Below are 21,859 nucleotides of genomic sequence, written 5' to 3'. Positions count from 1 at the left end.
TTCTCAACAGGACTTAGGCCCATGACCAAATACCTACTGATCACATGCAGAAGCTAATCGTAAAACAGTGAAACAAACAATTTTAATCATCTTAATCAAACGAATATTATTTCTATATACGCAATTCAGCTTCACTTAGTACCCAATACTAGTAACCAGCACTTCTCCCCATTAGTATAACTCAGATTCTCAAAATAAACTGCCTTTCAAAATCAACTATAAAGCCTATAGAAGGATAGAGATCGTGACCCCTCCCTAAGATTATGATTCAGAAGGTCTGGGGAAAATATATTTTCAAGTAGCCCCACAGGTGTTTCTGACAGCCACCTAAGTCCAGGACATTACTTTTCTAAGAAAGATTCCAGCTGACTGTTTATCAGTTGACACACAAATGACTCCCCAGGAGTCAAAGAAGCCATACGAACAACAGGAGATTGGGGTTGATCTACTGATTAAACAAAAAGCGAAAAGTTTTGCCTTTACATACCAAAATTCAGCAGGCCCTACATGGGTGATCAGATAATTCAGAATATTTACTTTGTTACTACAGTTACTCATACTGGCAGAGGTTCTCTATCATGACTGTGCCCAGAATAATCTGGAAACGAATGTATATACACACTGACCCACTGAACCAGAAACTCTCAGAATGGGATCTGGGGATCTACACTCTCATTAATCTCCAGGCGATTCTTTTGAGAAGAAAGATTTGGAAATCTCAGGCCATCCCAAGTTAATAGCTATATTCCCTTGAGTCAGATTTTTGCCTTAAAAGAGCAGCCTGGTAAGTCTCAAGCCAATTCCACTAGACCTTCCTGCTATGAGTTCTTCCCAACGGCATTCCAAAAATCCATATTTGGACTGCTAACGACATAAGGAAGTAATAAACGATTGCTGTGGACAAATACAAAATTTGGTTTTGGTTAGCTGATATTCTTTCATCTTTCCAATGGCCATCACAATGATTGCTTAACTAAGCTATTTTAATGGCATGAGCATTAGTGTGTTGTTCTAAAATCTTTCCATTGGCCATGACTCCAGCGTATATACCACTCCCCTTGCCTAGAAATAACCTAATATCCCGCTGTACAGATGACAAAAAAAAGCAGCTGAAAGGTTTACTTTAAGTGCTTCATAGAGTAAATATCTTAACTGGGTATTCATATCATGAGCCATCCCCCTCTTGAAATTCACTTGGAGACAGTTTTCTCTCAACTGCAAAAATAACCATCATGAAACTTCTATTTTAATTACAACACAGGAGATATTTTGCTGTACACCAACAAAGAAGTGTGTTTGCCAGTTGGTATTTTGCCCTTATGATACAAAATTGGAAATGGAAACTGCGGCCTTGATGAAAACATTGAAATTCCAGTAAGTAGGATTAGTCATACATTTTGGGTACCAGGGTTAGATTTCAAACGCCAAGTAAAAGTTCCCTGAGCTACTAGTAGAAGAAAACATTCTCAAAGGAAAATAACAAGAGCCAGAGCGGGATGAGTAACGCTGGACCTTTGAAAGGCCGGGATCTGAGCAAACGGCCTTCTCCCAGAGGAGAAGCTTCTCACCGAAGAGCTGGCCCACGGTGCTGTCTAGCTTGCTTTGAGGCAGCAAGCCTAAAATCTTCAGGGAGAAGGCAAATTAATGAAAACCTTTTTGGCTTAACTCCTCACAGCCTGGGAACTGCGGCCATCAAATCAAGAAGCTCTGAGCAAGGGAGTTTTAAATTAGACCCTGGCCAGAGAAGGGGGAAGGGCATCAATTGTAACAGACTGCTGACAGGCCTGGGGGCCTCCAGCTGCCTCACTCACTCTTTTCTTGAGTGTCTGGGGGCTTTTTACTTCCACTCTCAATAAGGTGTCATTTTGGGGAGGCAACATTTGGACCTCCTTCTTTGTTTTGTATATTAGGACAGTTATCATTTTAACTGCAGAAAAAAAATTTCATTATAAACAAAAGGGTAGGTAGGTAAAAGGCTAAGCCAGGGATCAAAAAATCTGCACTGTCACCCACATAATTCAGAGAGAGAAACAGAGAAGCAGAGAGAGAAATAGGGTGGACATTTAGAAGTCCTAAGCATTTAATTAAAATAAGATTTATACATGTTCCATACACCTCATAATCCTTCAGAGCAGTGGAGTATAAAATAACCCTGCTGCAGTATGATACTAAGTGTCTTAAATGCCAATGGCAAAGGTTAGAGTATTTATGTGTTTTTCTGTCAAACCATCTATGCACTCCAAGTAATCTCTTTCGAAGCCATCAAATCCCCTCACAACTCACACAGAAAATTCAAGTCTTACTGTACTTCTTCTACTAAATCCTTCTCAATCAGATGAGCAAAAATAGTAAGCTCTTAGTAAACCTGAGGCTAGGCCTGCTGCCGTGCCCTGTTCTGCTCAGTCTGGGTGGCATTTGTTCCCATCCATAGCAGGATAAATATGAGAACAGATTGCCCATCTATCTTAGAGTCTGACAGTGTCCATGAACTTTCATGGTGGCACACTGCTCCTTACATGCCCCTTCCTCTTACCAAGTCAGTCTCTAATACGTAGTTCTGCATAAACGCTTGGGTTAGTTTCCTAGGGCTGCCATAACAAAGTACCACAAAATGGGCGGCTTAAAACAGAGATTTATCGTCTCCCAGTTTTTGAGGCTAGATGTCTGAGCTCAAGGTGTTGGCAGGGTTGGTTCCTTCTGAGGGCTGTGAGGGAAGGCTCTGTTTCACGCCTCTCTCTCTGGTTTGTAATAGCCATCTTCTCCTTGTCTCTTCATATCATCTTCCCTCTACGTGTATCTCTGTACAAGTTTCCCCTTTTTATCAGGACAAAAGTCACATTGGATTAGGGCCCACCTAATGACCTCACTTTTATTTGATTACCTCTATAAAGATGCTATCTCCACATAAGGTCACATGTTGAGGTCCTGGGGGATAAGACCCCAATATATAAATTCTGGTAAAAATTCAACCCATAACAATCCTCTATCCAACCTTATACAGTAAACACTAATGCTAGGACTTCTCTGGTGGCCCAGTGGTTAAAACACTGCACCTCCACTGCTCGGAGCATGGGTTCGATCCCTGGTCAGGAAACTAGGATCCCACATGCCACATGGTGTAGCCAAAGAAATAACTTTTAGAAAAGTTTATAAAAAAAGAAAAGATTCAAACAAAAAACTTAGTCCCCGGGGCTTCCCTGGTGGCGCAGTGGTTGAGAGTCCGCCTGCCAATGCAGGGGACGCGGGTTCGTGCCCCTGGGAAGATCCCACATGCCACGGAGCGGCTAGGCCCATGAGCCATGGCCGCTGAGCCTGCGCGTCCGGAGCCTGTGCTCCGCAACAGGAGAGGCCACAACAGTGAGAGGCCCGCGTACCGAAAAAAAAAAAAAAAAAACAACTTAGTCCCCAACCTGATCCAAAAATATTACTAGACATGAAAAGAGGCAGGGAAATATAAACCATACTGAGAAAAAAATCGGCCAGTAGAAACAAATAAAAAATACAGTACCAGAAATAAAAATTTTACTGGATGGAATCAACAGCAGATCAGACACTGCAGAAGAAAACATCAGCAAATGTGAAGACAGCAGTAGAAACTATCTAATATGAAGCATAAAGAGAAAAAAAATACTAAAAAACCCCCAAAGCTTTAGTGATCTATGGGACAGTATTAACAGCTTTAACATAACTGTAGTTGGAGTCCCAGAAGGAGGAGGAAAAGTGAAAAGAATATTTGAAGAAATAATGGTTGAAAATATTCCAAAATTGATGAAAAGTATGAATTCACAAATTTAAGAGACTCAACAAAACCTAAGGAAAAATACAAAGAAAGTCACACTGAAGGAAAACATAATCAAATTGCTTAAAGCCAGTAATAGAAAGGAAACATTTAAAAAGAGCCAGAGGAATAAAGACACATTAAATACAGAGGAACAAAGCTAAGAATATCACAGACTTCTCATCAGAAGCTATATAAACTAGAATACAATGAAAGAGCACGTTAAAGTGCTAAAAGAATAAATGAATATTCACGGGAAACAAAAGCAAAAATGGACAAATGGTATGCATCAAACTTAAAAACTTTTTTTTTAACATCTTTATTGGTATATAATTGCTTTACAATGGTGTGTTAGTTTCTGCTGTATAACAAAGTGAATCCGCTATACATGTACATATATCCTCATATCTCCTCCCTCTTGCGTCTCCCTCCCACCCTCCCTATCCCACCCCTGTAGGTGGTCACAAAGCACCGAGCTGATCTCCCTGTGCTATGCGGCTGCTTCCCACTAGCTATCTATTTTACATTTGGTAGTATATATAAGTCCATGCCACTCTCTCACTTTGTCCCAGCTTACCCTTCCCCATCAAGTCTATTCTCTACATCTGTGTCTTTACTCCTCTCCTGCCCCTAGGTCCTTCATAACCATTTTTTTTTTAGATTACATATATATGTGTTAGCATACAGTATCTGTTTTTCTCTTTCTGACTTACTTCACTCTGTATGACAGACTCTAGGTCCATCCACCTCACTACAAATAACTCAATTTTGTTTCTTTTTATAGCTGAGTAATATTCCATTGTATATATGTGCCACATCTTCTTTATCCATTCATCTTTCCATGGACACTTAGGTTGCCTCCAAGTCCTGGCTATTGTAAATAGAGCCACAGTGAATATTGTGGTACATGACTTTTTTTGAATTATGGTTTTCTCAGGGTATATGACCTGTATCAATCTACATTCCCACCAACATTGCAAGAGGATTCCCCTTCCTCCACACCCTCTCCAGCATTTATTCTTTGTAGATTTTTTGATGATGGCCATTCTGACTGGTGTGAGGTGAAACCTTATTAAACTTAAAATCTTTTATTCATCAAAGTACACAACAGAATAAAAAGGCAACCTATGGAATAGGAGAAAATATTAATATTTGAAAATCATTTATCTGATAAGAGGTATCCAGAAAGCCATTAAGACAGCTTCTATTAAACAAAACAAAAAAGGAAACAAGTGTTGGTGGATATGTGGAGATGTTGGAACCCTTGCTCCAACCCTGTTGATGAGACTGTAAAATGGTACAACTGCTACGGAAAACTGTATGACAGTACCTAAATAAATAAAAAATAGAGCTACCATATGACTCAGCAATCCCACTTCTGGGTAGATATCCAAAAGAATTGAAAGCAGGGCCTCAGAGAGTTATTTGCATACCTACACTCATAGCAGCCTTGTTTATAATAGCCAAGAAGTGGAAGCAACCCAAATGTCCATCAAAAGATAAATGGATAAATAAAATATGGTATATACATAGAATGGAATACTATGCAGCCTGAAAAAGAAAAGAAATCCTGTCACATGCTGCAACATGGATAAACCTTGAGGACATTATGTTAAGTGAAATAATCCAGTCACAAAAGGACAAATACTATATAATTCTACTTATGTGAGGTTCCTCAATAGTCAAAATCATAGAAATAGAAAGTAGAATGGGTTTAGGCTTGGGGGAGGGAGAAAGGAAAACTGTTTTTAATGGGTACAGAGTTTCAAATTTGCAAGAAGAAAAAGTTGTGGAGATCTATCTTACAGTCATGTAAATATACTTAACACTACTGAACTATACACTTAAAATGATTCAGATAGTAAAATTTACATGTTTTTTAACCACAATAAAAAAAGACTAAACAAATGTTAACCTAGAATTATATACCCTGTGAAAATATCTTTAAAAATGAAGGCAAGATAAAAAGGCTTTTTTGAAAAATAAAAGCTGAGAGAATCACTACCTAACCTGCACTTTGAGAAACATTAAAGCATATTTTTCAGGCAAAAAGAAAATGAGGGCTTCCCTGGTGGCGCAGTGGTTGAGAGTCCGCCTGCCGATGCAGGGGACACGGGATTGTGACCCGGTCCGGGAGGATCCCACATGCCACGGAGCGGCTGGGCCCGTGAGCCATGGCCGCTGAGCCTGCGCGTCCGGAGCCTGCGCTCCGCAATGGGAGAGGCCACAACAGTGAGAGGCCAGCGTACCGCAAAAAAAGAAAAAAAAAAAAAGAAAAAATGATACTAGATGGAAATCTGGATCCACACAAAGGAATAAAGAATGCCAGAAATAGTAAATATGCTGGTAAATAAAAAGCTCTTATTTCTCATTTGTTAATTTCTTTAAAAGATAATTGACTAAAGCAAAAACATTATAAGGATATACATAGAAATAAAATTTATGACAACAAAAGCATCAAGAATGGGAGAGAGAAATGAAAATATACTGCTGTGAGATTTTTTTTTTTTTTTTTTTTTTTTTTTTTTTTTATTTTTTATTTTTTTTTATTTTTTTTATTTTTTAACATCTTTATTGGGGTATAATTACTTTACAATGGTGTGTTAGTTTCTGCTTTATAACAAAGTGAATCAGTTATACATATACATATGTTCCCATATCTCTTCCCTCTTGCGTCTCCCTCCCTCCCACCCTCCCTATCCCACCCCTCCAGGCTGTCACAGAGCACCGAGCCAATATCCCCGTGCCATGCGGCTGCTTCCCACTAGCTATCTACCTTACTACCTTTGTTAGTGTGTATATGTCCATGACTCTCTCTCGCCCCGTCACAGCTCACCCTTCCCCCTCCCCATAACCTCAGTCCGTTCTCTAGGAGGTCTGCGTGCTGTGAGATTTATAAATTATATGCAGAGTGATATAACATTATTTGAAAGTTGGTTGTGATAAATTAAAAATGCATATTACAACTCGTAGAGTAACTTCTAAAAATATAAAACAGGAATAGCTAATAAGCCAATAGTGAAGATAAAACTGAATCCAGAAAAATACTCAATCCAAAAGAAGGCAGAAAAGAGAGGGAAAGAACAGATGGTACAAATAAAAACAAATAGCAAAATGGAATATTTAAAACTAATTCATATTGTTATTTGCATTAAATGTAAATAATCTAAACACTAATTAAATGGCAGAGATTATCAGACTAGATAAAAAATTATATGGTACCAAGAAATTCCTTTAAAATATAAAGATACAGATAGTGGGAAATAAAAGAAGGGAAATAGAGCTACCACACAAAAGCTACTCATAAGAAATCTGGAATCTATATAAATATTAGAATGGCTGTCAGTGGCTCCATTAGCTAAGCATTACCAAGGTGTCTGCCTCATTCTGTTTTACTAGTTCAACTTTGCAGGCTCACCTTCTTCTACTCACACCACAAATAGTAACCAGCCTGGCCCAGCCTTAAAACGTCCACCCTGAACTTCCTAACCCCTAGTCAATTTTACTCTGAACCAGACCTCATGCCACTGCAGGGTCTTGTTAGGCCATTCCGCCTTGTCAGGGCCACATGCCTTCTTGGTTAAAAAGAGAACTAGCCCCACATTAAGTCAAACTCTCCATCTGTTCCCAACCATCCTTACTTCTCTAGCCCCAGGTATTGAGTTCTAGGTCAAAATCCATGTGGCTTTATCCTAGGTAGCACTGAAGTACTGCCATACTCTCTAGAAACACGCTACAGCAGGAATTAGTTTCTGCTTCCACCCCTACGGAAACAAATGAGAGACATGTGGAAAGACAGAAGGGCTCTATCCTTTGCCTAGCACTGCTCAAATTCTAACTAAGCTATTTCTACCAAGGTGCCCACATTGGTAACCATATTTTACTTATATCTGTATAGCACATTGCATGTTTCAGAATAGTTTTAGCTACTTCATCATTTCTAGTGTCCTCCTCAGACTAAGAGTGTAGAGGCAGATTGCCAGGGTTTAAACACAGGGTCTATCATGTATTAGCTTTGTAACCTTTGGCTAGTTACTTAAACTCTTTAGGTTTTAACTACTTGTATGGTAGTAGGTGAGCAGACTTTCAATTAAAAGTCAAAAAATGAAACCCAGAGGTATTATACAGGGTGCCTGAAGCTCCCTACAGAATAATACATCATGGATTACAATGCCAAGATTTTCTACGTATTTTGTTACCACTTCTCACCACCCCCATCACTACTTCTCTAGCATCATCTCTTGCCAAGGTTGTTCGTTTTTGAAATGGCTGGCAATGATTCCCACCTCTTGATATTCACACCCTTGTGCAATCTCTTCCCCTTCAGTGTGTGCTGGACTTCATGTCTTATTTCTGACAAATATGACAAAACTAATGGGATATCACTTTAGAGTTTAGGTTTTAAAATACTTTGACTTCCAAATGAATCTCTCTCTCTCTCTCTCTCCCCACCCCACCCTCTGTCTCTCCTTACCCATTTGTTGCTCTCCTGAAGTAAGCTGCCATGTTCCTTTAAGCTCTCCTATGAAGACGATAGTATGGCAAGGAACCAACGGTGTCTTTGACCAATATCTAGGGATCAGTCCAACAATACACAAAGAACTGACTTCCATATGAGTGAGCTTGGAAGCGAATCCTCCCCTAATCGAGCCTTGAGCTGACACCTTGCTTGCATCTTTATGAGATACCTTGAGTTAGAGGACCCAGACAAGCCATGCCTAAATTCTTGACTCACAGAAACTGTGAAATAATAAATGTTTGTCATTTTAAACTAGCAAGTTTGGGGGTAACTTGTTATGCAGAAATAGATAACTAAGACACCTAAATGACGGCAACAGCCTTCTAACTGGTCTCCTTACTTCTACTGTTGACCATCCAGAGGAGAGGCTAGCTTCTCCTTATAAGCAAGCCTGATCAACTTGTCCCTCAGCTCAAAATCCTGCAATGGCTCCCTTTTCTTTTAGAGTCAAAGTCCTCATGTGACCTAAAAGATCCTAAACTCCACTCTGCTCTGACCTCAGATCCTACTACACATTCACTTGCACACCAGCCCCACAGGCTTCTTGGCGGCTCTCACACGTGCTGAGTGTGGTCGTACAGGGCCTTCTCATTGGCTACTGCCTTTCCCTGAAATGTTCATCCACCTCCCCCACCCGACCTAGATACCCACACGACTAACTCCCTTGCCTCCTTTAAATATCTGATCAAAAATCACCTTCTCAGGGAGGCCTAATCTGACCATCCTACCGTAAATTGCCATGTACCTCCCACCCCTCACTCCTAATTTCTCTTGCCCCATAATATCTTTTTTTATTCTTAACACTCACCATCTTCTAACTTAGTGCATATTTTACTTATTTATTATGTCTATTGTTTATTGGCTTTTTCCTCCACAAAATGTAGACTCCAAGAGAGAAATCTATTTTTTTTGTTTTTTTAGCAGAGGACTAATGAACTACCCTGCATTCAGTAATAATCTAGAAAGAGTTTATTCCTGTACAAAGATCACTATAGTTTTCTTTGAGCATGTAAAAATAGTTACCATGGACTCAAGTCAGATGCACTACTCTTTATAATTACTCTTTATTTAACATCACAGTTTTCAAGACTTTTGAAGCACTAATGAGATTTTATAGTGCCGAAGGCTACAGAGTCTATGGTGATCGTGCAAGCAGAAGTAAACCATCTCTGCTATAATTCCCTCTCCAAGGGGCTTTTATCACCACACCAGAACTTTAGAATTAAAAGGATAAAGATAGCTTAAAAACTAAAACCACTGATATAAACTAAAAGTTTGAATGACATGTTCTTATTAGATGTATTAAACAAAATAAAAGCTCACACTCACCTATGAGAATATATGATAAGAAAAAAAGATATTTGGCTGCCAGATGAATTTTGTACTATTACATACTTGCCTTGCTGTGTGGACGTATGGAATAGTCCCAAAGCAACCTTTATGTTTATCAGAAACTTGATTGTGAAGCAGTAATTCAATTTCTTTGTCCAGTTTTTATGGGCTTATATCAAACCTTGATTCTAAAACCAATTTCCCTGGTAACAGAAGCAGGATTCAGCTTGTCAGGTACCCACAAATAAAGGCCTCTTTCATTCTTACTTCCTTCTTAGTTGAAAGGCCCTCCCTCATCTGTGGTGAGCAACCTGATTCCCAAGGCAGCCTTTGTGTACAAGTAGGGGTGCAGTATGTTACTTCCAAGTAGGTGAAGGGCAACGACCCCCCACTATGTGTGTTAATAGGCTGCAAAGCTTAACAGTCCCAACTGAAGCGACACCTTTGTGTTTTGATACTTGAAACCTGACTGCCATGTATCTGTACCTCCATCCCTGCCCTTTCCCTCCCAACTAGGTACACAAGGCTGCAAACACCACACCACACACACACACACACACACACACACACACACACACACAGAAGTAACGTGCTTTTCCAAAGCTGCTGTTAGACTCGCTTACATCTCAACAGCTGTGTGGCAATAAGAGAGAGCAGGGGAAATTGAATGTTTTATACCTAACTGTTTTTAAGGCTAATGCAAATGCTTTCTGGGCCCAGCCACAATAATCCCTCCCCCTCCCCTCCCCTCCCCCTCTCCCCCCCTCTCCCACACATACACACACACACACACACACAAAGGAGAAAATGAAGGCTTGTCCCCAGAGAGAGCTGTTTATGAGTGACATCAAATGAATACAATATGAGTCAATGGAGGCCACACATTTTTTTGGGCTAAACAACTTGTAAGGCCCTGGGATGAGACCCAGGACACTGATCTGGGGACATGCAGGCCCTGCCGACATCACTAACTCAGCTGCACATGAGAGGAATGTAGTTACCTGGATGTACAAGCAGATCTGCCTTGAGAAGCTTCTCCCAGAGCAGCCCCCGGTCCCCAGAAACCCATACGCAGGTGAGGGAAGGGTGGACAGAAGATGAAGAAGGGGAAGCACAGGTGTGCGGGATGGGGGCAGCCTGCATATTATCCTTGAAAACAACAAATCACACCTAATTGCTTGAGAAGAAGCCGGTCCCAGTAGCTCGCCTCAGCCCCATCTCATTCTTTGATGGCCACTGCCCCTCCTCGAGGCAGGGACATCACATTTCAGGCTGATCACTCATCTATTCAGAAAATATTTATTGAGAGCTTAGTATGTGTGGGGGGTGGAGGCACAGTAGGAAAGCAGGCAGTCGAGGTTCCTGCCCCCAGGAAGCCGTACGTGCAAATGCTGGAGCCACTCAGCCTGGGTTCGAATCATGACTCTCCCACTTAGCAACGGTGTGAGTTTTGGGAAAGATTTGCTTGATTTTTCTAAGCTTCAGTTTTCTCCTTGATAAAATAGGGATTAAAATATTACTTATCACCAAAGGCTGTTGTGAGGATCAAGTGACATAAACTTCAAGGGCTTTAGAACATTGTCAGGCATGTGCCGTCAGTGTTAGCTATTGTCACCTATTACTGTCACTGTGGTCACCAGCCTAGGGGCTGGGTGTACAGAAGAAGACAAAGCACATGGTCTGTGCCATTATGACACTTATACTCCACTGGAGGTGACAGACAACAGACAAGGAATCAAGGAAATATACAGTAGGTCAGCAATATGGATAAACATAAAGGAATAAAGAAAAATAAGGAAATGAAATGAAGCGACACTGGGCAAAAGGAAGGGAAACATGATTCGTACAAAGCACCTCCTCTTCTCTAACACACCAGACCTCCAACCTCCACCCACTGAACAGAATCACCGGGTTCTGCCTTCTTTTTTCACGCAGAAGAAAATAACCCCCTTGGAAGCCATCCTACAGATTCCTGAGAGTTGACAGTATTGTCCTATTTATTTTCTCTTAGAAGATTACCATTATTGTGCCACTCAGCAACTATAACTGTCAATCTACTTGGTATCCAAGCAATTTCAAGACACTCCAGTTTAAGAAGTACTACATGGAACGTGTAGTCGGGCAGTTTTTTTCTTTTGACTCCATTCATGATAAAAGGCCTGAAAACATGAGCACCAGCCAATGTCACATCCACCCCGTAGCCACACACCCTTGAAAAGACACGATACCATAATGCTGCCCTGACTTTGCAAGAAACAGCAGGCAAAGCGGCTTCCAGTTGACGAGGAAAACCAACATACATGGTACCTCTCATTGCTCTTACCAATATAATCCCCAGAGAGTACCTTTAAGTGGCCTCTAAAATGGTATTAATTATTAAATGGAAGCCTCAGGGGCAAGGAGAACCTTCCAATTACATTTTTATTTACCCTCCTCACCTGCTGTTTGCTCAGGGTTTATTTAAAGTCATAATCACGTCTCCTGTGATGGAGGATTTGGGCTGCTTTGTGGTCACATGTGGAAAATATTATACATCCACATCAAATGTGCATGTGGTCTCCCTTAGTAGAAACCGATGTCATGTCCCTTGAATTAGACCATGTTGCCCCTGTGCGCATGTAAGACTGCAGTCCATGGGGAGTCCTCAAGAAAAAATAATTCCTTAAATGATCCACAAGGAGCAAAGTTACTTAGACCTTAAATAGCGCTTTGTAATCATTGCTCACCACCAAAACACAAACAAAAGAACAAAAACTTAGAGAGTAAAAGAATAAAAACATGTACTGATTTGCAATATTATTTTGGTCCAAAAGTTTGTTGTGCTTTATCCATGCAAGAACAACGAGGAGATTCCTCAACACCTGTTAAACACTGAGAACCCCAAAGCTCCCTTTGTGTCTACTGGAGAGGAGAAAAAGGGGTTTGTCCCTAGACTCGGGGCAGGTTTCAGGGGCCTGTGACCAGTGTGGTCGCACAGGGTCTCTGGCTCAAAAGGTCCCAGAATTGGTATTTAATGCTTTTTAGTCACCATCTTGAATTTCCTCATAAGCTGAGCTTTAATTTTCCACAGGTAATTTAGAGCCTCAGCTCACACAGAGTCCTGCCTCCTGCACCTCCCCACGGTTCCCGGATGGGCTCTCAGTCAGCTGCCCGACCCCTGACAGCCTAGACCCCATCCCTTTCCCCTTCTCCTTGCACCATCGGTCCACTGCGGCCCTCATACGCGGGCCACTGGGTCAAGTCCACAGAGCAGGGCTCGCATTCCACCACTGTGCTCCTCCCCCCAGGAGATGCCTGGGCGCTGGGAGGTCAGGTTCGGGCACACCCAAAGGCCCCAACTCCTCCGTCCACCGCCGCCCCAGCACACACACGTGGCTGGCAGCGCCACCGTGCACTGAGCAGGTGACTGCGAGGGCCAGCCTCTAGCCCACCGGGATCCAGCTCCTGCGTGCGCCCCAGGACACAAGCTGCAATGCAGTACGCTTGGCGGTCTCCATTTCTGACACGGCGGATGTCCCCACAGAAGGCATAAATATTCCGTCTCTTCCAGGACCTCACTGTTCCCCTTCACCAACCCCTGACTTAAAAACTCCATTGCGGGCTTCCCTGGTGGCGCAGTGGTTGAGAGTCCGCCTGCCGATGCAGGGGACACGGGTTCGAGCCCTGGTCTGGGAGGATCCCACATGCCGCAGAGCAACTGGGCCCGTGAGCCATGGCCGCTGAGACTGCGCGTCCGGAGCCTGTGCTCCACAACGGGAGAGGCCACAACAGTGAGAGGCCCCCGCTCGCTGGCAACTAGAGAAAGCCCACGCACAGAAACGAAGACCAAACACGGCCAAAAATAAATAAATAAATAAAATTTTTTAAAAAAAAAAACAAAAACCCATTGCTATCACGAGCACGTGCCCGTCTCCTGTGGAGTCTGGTAACTGAATTCAGCCATAATGCAGCTGGGACTTAGGAAGCACCAAAGGGTATAGTTACCTCCATCTATGTCGCTTGAGAGAATTGTTGGCACAGGTGAAATACTGATGCATCTCAAGTGCATATATATTAATGCATCTGAGCCTAGTCAGGGTCAAGGTCGGTCAGTCAGTCAGGGGTCAACTCCAAGCCCTTCGCAATCCTCCCCCTCATACCACAGCCAGGAGAACCACAAGCTACTTATGTGTTTCCAATGATCACAACCGGGTTCAGGTGAAATCCAGCCACAGAGACTTCTAAATATTCATCACTTTTCAGTTAAATGTAAGAACACCAAATCAACAAGGGAGTAGCAGTGATCAGATCAGGAGAAAATATCATCTCTTAAAGAGAAGCTGGTTCCTATTTCTCAAAGCTTAATGTTCAGACATCTACTGTACTGTATCTGGAGTAGGGGGGCCCAGGAAAGGATGTTTATTAAAAATGCAGATTCCTGGCCTCCACCACAGACCCACTGGATCTTAAAGTCTCAGGGGAGCTCACTGAATCTGCATCTGTTCAGGCTTCCTAGTTGCTTTTCACACCATTGTGTGTGGGTAATTCTCATCATGAGCTTTCTATCACTGGAACAGCAATTCTCAAAAATTCAGTATTTATAGGAGTCGACTGGAATTCCTATTAAAAATCCAGATTCCTTGAGCACCAAGCCCCTCAGAGATCCTAACTGAGTAGGTCTGGAATCTCCGTCGTAACAAGCAGCTCTCCCCACCCCCATGCCATCCCATCGCCCACATTTCTGATGCAGGTCTCAGAACACACCTTGAAAAATACTAACATTTAAAAAATCCCCCAATTCTTAGCTTTCTATGATTTTAGCACAGCTACAATTAAACTTCAAATCTTTTGACATCCAACTAATGTTACTTCAACACCTTTTATATGCTAGAGCCAAGGATGGGAAGATGGATTGGTCCTTTTCTAAAGACCGGAGCTCAGGAAGGAAAAACTGCCAAGTAGGCCACAGCTGCCACACACTTTAAATGTGTAAACCCATAAAATGTTGAATTACGTTATTGTTTATATACCATGAATTACAAGAGAGTAGAATCCAAGTTCTTACAGTAACAGTAGCTTCCATGTATTGAGTTCCCACTGTAGGCTAGGTGCTGAGGTAACAAACAGTAACTACCCAACGATTTATACAGTAACTACCCAATGATTTATACATTTTTTGAGTTTACAATGTATCTTCAATTATAATGTTTTAGCTGATCTTTATTGCAACAGTGAAAGAAAAAATTATTTTTATTTCTATCTTGCTGAGGAGAAAACAGTTCTTAAAGAGCATGCCTATGAAACATGAAAGATCAAACTTGAAACCAAGACTCTATGAACTTGATGGAATTCCCATGACACCATGTATAATCAATCAGCTAATTTATGCTTGGTTGAAAACAAACAAACAAAATGATCCCATAATCTTTGTGGTTTATAACAACAAAGGTTTACTTCCTGCTCACATTAGTGTCTACTGCAGATGTCTTTCAGTTTCAACTGTCCATACCTTCTCATTCCAGGGCAGCCCTTAAACTGGAAGGTGAGTGCTGCTGTCGTGGCAAAAGGAGAAAAGCAACGGTGGATCACGCAACAGCTCACAAAGCTCCCACTTGGAAGTGACATATGTCACTTCTTGCTATTTAAATGGACGAAGCAAGTCACATGGCCAGGCTGCTGTTCAGGTGCTACTGAGAAGCGATACTTCTTTCCTGAGTGAATGGATCTGACCTCGCTAAGCACTTCTGCCACTGAAATTCTGAGTTTGAAGTAGCGTCCTTCTCTGATGTCAGCAGGAACACCAGCTCTCAGTTTCCATGGCATTCAGACGTGGGTTATCGAGAATATGGGATGAGAGACAAGGAGAAGTGTTTCTCTAGAGACAGTGTTAATCACAAGAAAATCTGTTCGGATTTGCAGGTTGCTCTCTGCCTGAGACAAAGGTACTCACAGGCTCTTTGTATTTGTCTGCGTAGTTTGCATTTGTGTGTGTATTTGTGGGGTCCAGCCTCAGAGTAGTATTACTAACCCAAGCACTGATTATTGCATAAATCAGCACCTTTCAACATCTAAACTCTGTGGGCAGTCAGTCATGAAGTAATTCATTACTAATGACAAAATACCAGAGTTTTTAAAAAACTGGCATTTTAAAATAAATGTGAATAAATTTAAGGATATTCTTTAAATACTAGCAGGCTTGTTCACTTGCATTCTGTTTTTGTGAACAGGAGAGAGGGGAATGGGGTTACAGCTACTTCCTAAAGAATTCTTTGACCATGATTACACACATGGATGTGCATCCCATCTGTGAACTTCAATTTACATGTGTTGAGGCAGAAAAAACAGGTGGAGGGCCACTTATCTAAGCCACGGCCACATTTATCACTTCTATATCATCACATATTTCCATGTGTGTTCTCACTAGCCAAACAGTAAGCGTCCCAAGAACAAGAACCACATTTCCCCCTTTTCATCCTGAGCGAGTGAGGAAAGAGAGGACTTTTATTTTCTCTTAGAAAGCAGATGAGCCTCTGAAACCCTCCTCAAAACAGAAACCTGATGTATCTGTTATCATTTTTCCCTTTGAAGTCAATAGGAATTAAACCTCCAAGATACACGGTACAAAGCACGGAATTATCAGTATTCCAAGCTCGTACAGAAACAACCAAGCTCCAGACAGCTTTGCCCGGGAACAAAAAGGAGATAAATGATTCAAATACAGACTATTTCATCATGACACAGTCTTCTATTTTATTTTTACATTTATTTATACGCTGGCTGACTGACTGCATGAAAGAGTTGAGTCAGATAAAGCCCTGCCTTTCTTTAAGTAGATAGGAGCTTCTATGCTAATTCTTCCTAAAGGCTCGGCCAACAGTGGCACATCTAATAAATGAAAATGTATGAATAATAGAAAAATAATTTTAATTTCCAGGGAAAAAAAGCTCTTTGATTTTCTCAAGGGAATCAATTTCACACACATCCTTTAAAGTGGGATCAATGCCTGAAATTTATTTGGAAAGGCAGAGTGTTTAGGTTTCCTGGGAGGAAACTGATTTTTTCACTTAAGAAAGACTTCCACTTGAGAGAAGAAAAGAACATTCGTGCATTATTGGGTGTAATCATAGTGAGGTGACACTTTCCTATTAATTTGTATCAGGAAATGCCCCTTCTCCTTTAAACTACATCTTCCTGTCTCCTCTCTCTGGGGTTTGGCTGTAGCTAAAGTTAAACCCCAATTTATACCAGTCCTTTAAAAAAAAAAAATCTGTACGACCCTTTCCATAACTAGTTTGATATGCACAAAACTGCTAGTTAATTAACCTCTCTCTCCCTCCAGCCAAAACTTTCACTGTGAACTTGGAGCCAAGGTTAAAGTCATGTGCGTCAGTCCCAGGCAGCGGGACAGAGAAAGTCACAACCACAGTGTGGAGGTAGGAGGCTTTGGGAAGCTAACACGCGCTGTAGGTGAAGACCATGCCGTCATACAAGCTGTTTTCAGTGACAAGTACTTTGCATACATGACACTGTTTAATCCTCTCAGCCAGCCTGGCAGGCAAGATTATTGCCCCCATTTTAGAGTTGAGGAAACTGAGGCCTAGAGAGTTTGGATAACTTGCTTGCCCAAGTGTGTGCACATTTTTTGAGGCTAGATCTGTTAGAATTCAAATCCCCTATTTTTAACCACTCATTTTGTCCAAGGGGCTATGAGGAGGATACCTTTGAAAGGATAAACAAGAGATTGATAATAGAAGTTCCCTGAGGACTGGGAAGCAGGGAACTGGGGGGTCTGAGGATAGAGGAGAAGAGACAGACTTTTCATTGTCTGCCCCTTTGCACATTTTGAATTTTTTTTTTTTTTTACCGTGTACAGTTGGTCCTCATTATTCATAGATTTCATACCTGTGAATTTGCCTACTGGCTAAAATTTATCTATAACACCAAAATCAATACTTGCATGCATTAATGGTCATTTGTAGACACGTGTCCAGTGTCAAAATATTTTGTTCACTGGAAGGAGCACGTTCCCAGCTGAGGTGGAACAGGGCCTATGCTCTGCTTCTGGTTTCAGCTCAGCGATGAGTTGCTGAGCATGGAGCCAGCCGTAGAGAAGCTGAGAATTTAGGAATCCAACATGAAGGAGTCATGCTAGACCAGAGGCTCCTTTGTTTATGTAAATTTTTCTGGGGATAGAGTCAGATCTGAAATCAAATTCTGAAAGGATTCCATGACCCCAAAAAAAGTTAAGAATTTTACCAATAAAATGTACAAATACTTTTTTTTAAAACTTCCATCATCAGTCTTAGCAGTTCTCTTTTTCAAAAAAATTTCTGAAAAGAAACAAAGACTACCCTTGTCAACCTCCAGCTGTACGGTGTGTAATAGACAATGACCCCAGCTGCTCTGAAATCCATTGTCAGGTGTGCCATGAGGTCATGCTTCCCGCTGGCTGCTTTGTGTGGGGCAGGGATACCGAGGTAGGCCTGTTCCTGGGAGACAGGGGACTTCTCAGATGGTCTCTCGGAACCTTCCTTAGGCTGGACTATGTCTAGGGCACTTCCACCTAACCTTACCTCCCATTTCTTGTCTCTCTGCATTAACGTCGCATCCCAGCCTGGTGGCCTCATCCAGCTCCATCCATTCCCTCTCCCAAGGCGGTTCCCTAATAAAACTCCTTGCATGTTTCATCCCAGCCTGGTGTCTGCTTCTCAAACGAGCAGGACTAACCAAAGAAGCCAATGTCTAAAGTTTCGCAAAAGTTACCAAGTTATGGCCCAAAAACTGGGAAGCTGCGCTCTGTGCTCTGTAGTCAGCTTGACTCACTCACTGCCCACAGGACGCACTCTGCTTCCAAGACTGAAAGCCACCAAGGTTTAGATTCAAGTCTTGAACAAATTACAGGTTACTGTACGTTACACATTACGTGCATAATTAAAAGCCTTTAAAGATCACACGTAAAAGAATTTAAATCCACAAATGCCATGAATCTATTCCACTGAGAATCTGGATACCTCAAAACCATGAATTAGTCTAATAGGTCCAGGTGTCAGTCAGCCTCTGAGTCATTCCACACGCACTTCCTTCACCTGGATGCACCTCCCTGTGATTTCTACCTAGTGGATTTCCACCTGTTCTTCAAAATGCAACTCAAAGTTTACCCCATGTAGGAAACCCTGCCTGATTTCCCCTGGCCAGATTACCTCCCTGTACTCTGTTTCTTTAAGGATTTGTACCTGACTTTATCGAAATACCCATCAATTAAGCTTTTTTATTTCAGGAGCTGGTAATTACTGACTGACCCAAAGTGCCTGAAACAAACAGACTGCTAGCATGATTACCTCACAGAACAGGATGCCAGAGAAAGTCGGTGGTGCCGTTGATTCCGTCGCTCCACAGTGTCATTCAGAACTTACTCCTGTTCCATCCGTCCACTCGATCATCCTCAGTGAGTTAGGAATACTGTCCCTCAAGCTCTAACCACTATCACCTCAAAAACCTACCCGAAGTTGGGAAGGGAAGAGGAAGCACCCTACACACTGGCCTCTCATTTTTGACTAACGAGAAACCCCTTTCCAGGTCCGCCCTTTTATCTCATTGGCCAGAAAGGGTCACGTGGCCATTCCAACCAATCACAGCAAAGAGAAATAGGATTACATGATTGGCTTAAAACAATAATGATTTATCCCTTGAATGGAGCCCACCTTCTCTGAGCAGCTTGCTGCCTCATGCCTAATTTCTTTTTTGAAATCAAGGTCCTGTTAGCCAGGAAGCTGGAAAGAGTGTCTCTTGAGCAGAGAACCAGCAATGTCTGGCGCACCCCCGACTCAGAGTTCCCGGTTGACCTGCCTCTGTCTGCCACTGCACGCTGTGGAGTCTTGTCTCCCGTCCGAAACTGGCCCACAGTAGCAGTCAATAAAAGTTTGCCGAATACTGGAAACATTTATTTGTTTGTTGAAAAATAAATGCAGCACACATGAAAAACTGTAGGAATGCTAAAAAAAAAAAAAAAGTGGCTTGCAAAATAAAATACTAGATAAATTTTCCAACGCCTCCCCTAAAAGATTAATAGGAATGCTATCACAATTGTAGACAGGAATAGACTGGGGCTCAAGAATATAAATAACCAAGTTGAAACGACAACATGAACATTCTGACTCAGTTTCTGTAGTCAAAATCACAGACCCCTGAGCTCTCTGACTCACCCTCCAAATATGGTTTTGGTGTCCCACACAGGAACACAACTATTTAAATGGGGGCCACAGAATACATGACACACTGGGAGGTGTTACACTAGATAAAAGAAACACGAATAAAATTTCACTGGTGATCACAGAAAATCACAATCAAAACATGGGTTTTGGCGTTACATAGGATGAGCTACTCACCGAAAACCTCTTGCAGTTCTCGGACTTCAGAGGTTATCAACTGACAAATTGAATCGCCCTGTGTTGGTTCCCTGCAACAGTTCTGATCACACTCACCTGGCAGTTTTGTTTGCAATTGCATGTTTAGGTCACAGAAAAGATAGGTCTTATGAATTTGGGGAGATGAGAAGTCAGGAAAAGGATACATAAGGACGCCCAAATTCCTAGCGTGAGCAACTAAGTGGATGGCGGATGGAGGAGCAAATCCGGAGAAAATCCTCTGCCTGGAACGCTCTCCCTGAAGAGAAACCATGACTCTCCCGCTTACCTTGCACAAGTCTGGGCTCCGAGCTACCTCCTCCGAGAAGCCTTCCCTGACTCTACCTAAAATGTGAACACCATCATCCTCCATCCCCTTACCCTGCTTCATCCCTTCCCGACATTACACTCTATTGTTTTCTGTCCATCTCCTCCACTAGAATGTAAGTTCCAAGAAGGGAGGAACCGTATCTGTCTTGTTCACTCCGGAGTCTCCAGAGACCAATACATCTGGCACATAGCAGCTGCTTGGTAAACAAGTCGTAAAATACAGAAGAGCCAAGAGGATGACGATAGAGAAAATGTTCTGTGGTTTACACATATATCATGCAATCTCTCTCTCTAATGGAAAATATCTAATGGAAAAACGGCAAGATTGCAGAATCAAGTCATTTCCTTTTGATCGTTAATCATAATTCCACAGAATCAATCATTTCTTTACCTTGAAATTCATATCACTTCTTCTCATTAAAGTTTCCAGCCTATGTATTACTGTATTTTACAAATGTATATCCATCCATAAATATATATAATACACACGTGGCAGAAGCAGCCTAAAACAATTACTCCTAATTCATTTTCAAAGAGGCATTTTAGTTCTAGGTCAGAACTCCCAGGATCCCATATAAAAAGCTCTGGAGAAAAAAAACCCTGGAAAACATTTCTGACTCCACAGGCCTCACAAGGACACCTTTCAGACTGTCTGATTCAGAACTCCCGGGAGCAAAAAGCGATCCAGCACTTGTCCTGATAAAAGCCAAAACCCTTTCTTCAGAATGTAGCAGCCTTATCACATGACCTCAGCTGGCCTGGAGGAGAGCAGGTGGGTGTGACAGTAAAATGCGATACGAAGTTCTCCGAGCCCTAGGGACACTGGGGAGGGACTGGATTTGCTTCCAAGCACGCTCATCCCTTTGAGGTGTAGATGGGGGTCGGGCCTGAGAGAATGATTAACGTCCAGAGCAGCTCAGAGCTGAATTCCTCTCCAGCAGAGGGCTTCTCAAGTCTTTGTTTCAGGATGAACTGGTGATGAGAACAAAGGAGAGGAGGGACAAGGTGGTGTCCTTTCAGCCTGTTACTTGCCTTTCGGTTCACAGTGGTGCTCAGGCTTGCTGTACATGACTATCACCTGGCAGCTTTTAAAATGCTGCTGTCGAGGTATGGGGCCCAAATAGCAGTTTAAGCTTCCCAGGTGATTGCAGTGTGCAACCTGACTGAGACCTTTAATGCAACTGTCTAGCCTGAGATGGCCGCTGGGAGGACACTTGCCAGACTCGGGTATCACTGATTCCGCAGAGAGGGCCATGGTCATGGCCGAATGCAGGAACAGTCCCTGACCTTGTCATTAAATCCTGCAAGCTGCTGCAGTTTCACTTTCTGCATGACCCCCAGTCAGCCCGAAAGGGAATTAGCCACTGCAGCTGTGATGCTGCTTAAGGCAAAGGAGCTTTCCCTTATGTTACTCATTCACCCAAATAGAGCACACCCTTTTCTGATCCATCCTAAAGAAAGATTTGGGGTTTTGAGAATGCAGTCATTTTTCCATAAAGCCTTATGATTTAAAGGGTG

At 42.2% G+C, this 21,859-nt stretch overlaps 1 long non-coding RNA gene across 2 annotated transcripts in view; it reads right to left on the bottom strand.

Moving 5' to 3' along the window:
- Nucleotides 1–19,414, bottom strand: part of LOC141279533 (uncharacterized) — a 359,504-nt gene extending 340,090 nt beyond the window's left edge. The window contains exon 1 of one of the 2 annotated variants that reach the window (XR_012333929.1): nt 18,947–19,414. This is a non-coding gene — a long non-coding RNA (uncharacterized lncRNA). The remainder of the gene's footprint in view (nt 1–18,946) is intronic. The other variant, XR_012333928.1, reaches the window with a different exon arrangement.
- Between the last annotated feature and the right edge of the window lie 2,445 nt (nt 19,415–21,859).

This window comes from Tursiops truncatus, chromosome 9, assembly GCF_011762595.2.
Source record: "Tursiops truncatus isolate mTurTru1 chromosome 9, mTurTru1.mat.Y, whole genome shotgun sequence".
Taxonomy (NCBI): Eukaryota; Metazoa; Chordata; class Mammalia; order Artiodactyla; family Delphinidae; genus Tursiops; species Tursiops truncatus.
The sequence above is the reverse complement of the archived record's forward strand: the minus strand, read 5'-3'. Positions and strand labels throughout refer to the sequence as shown.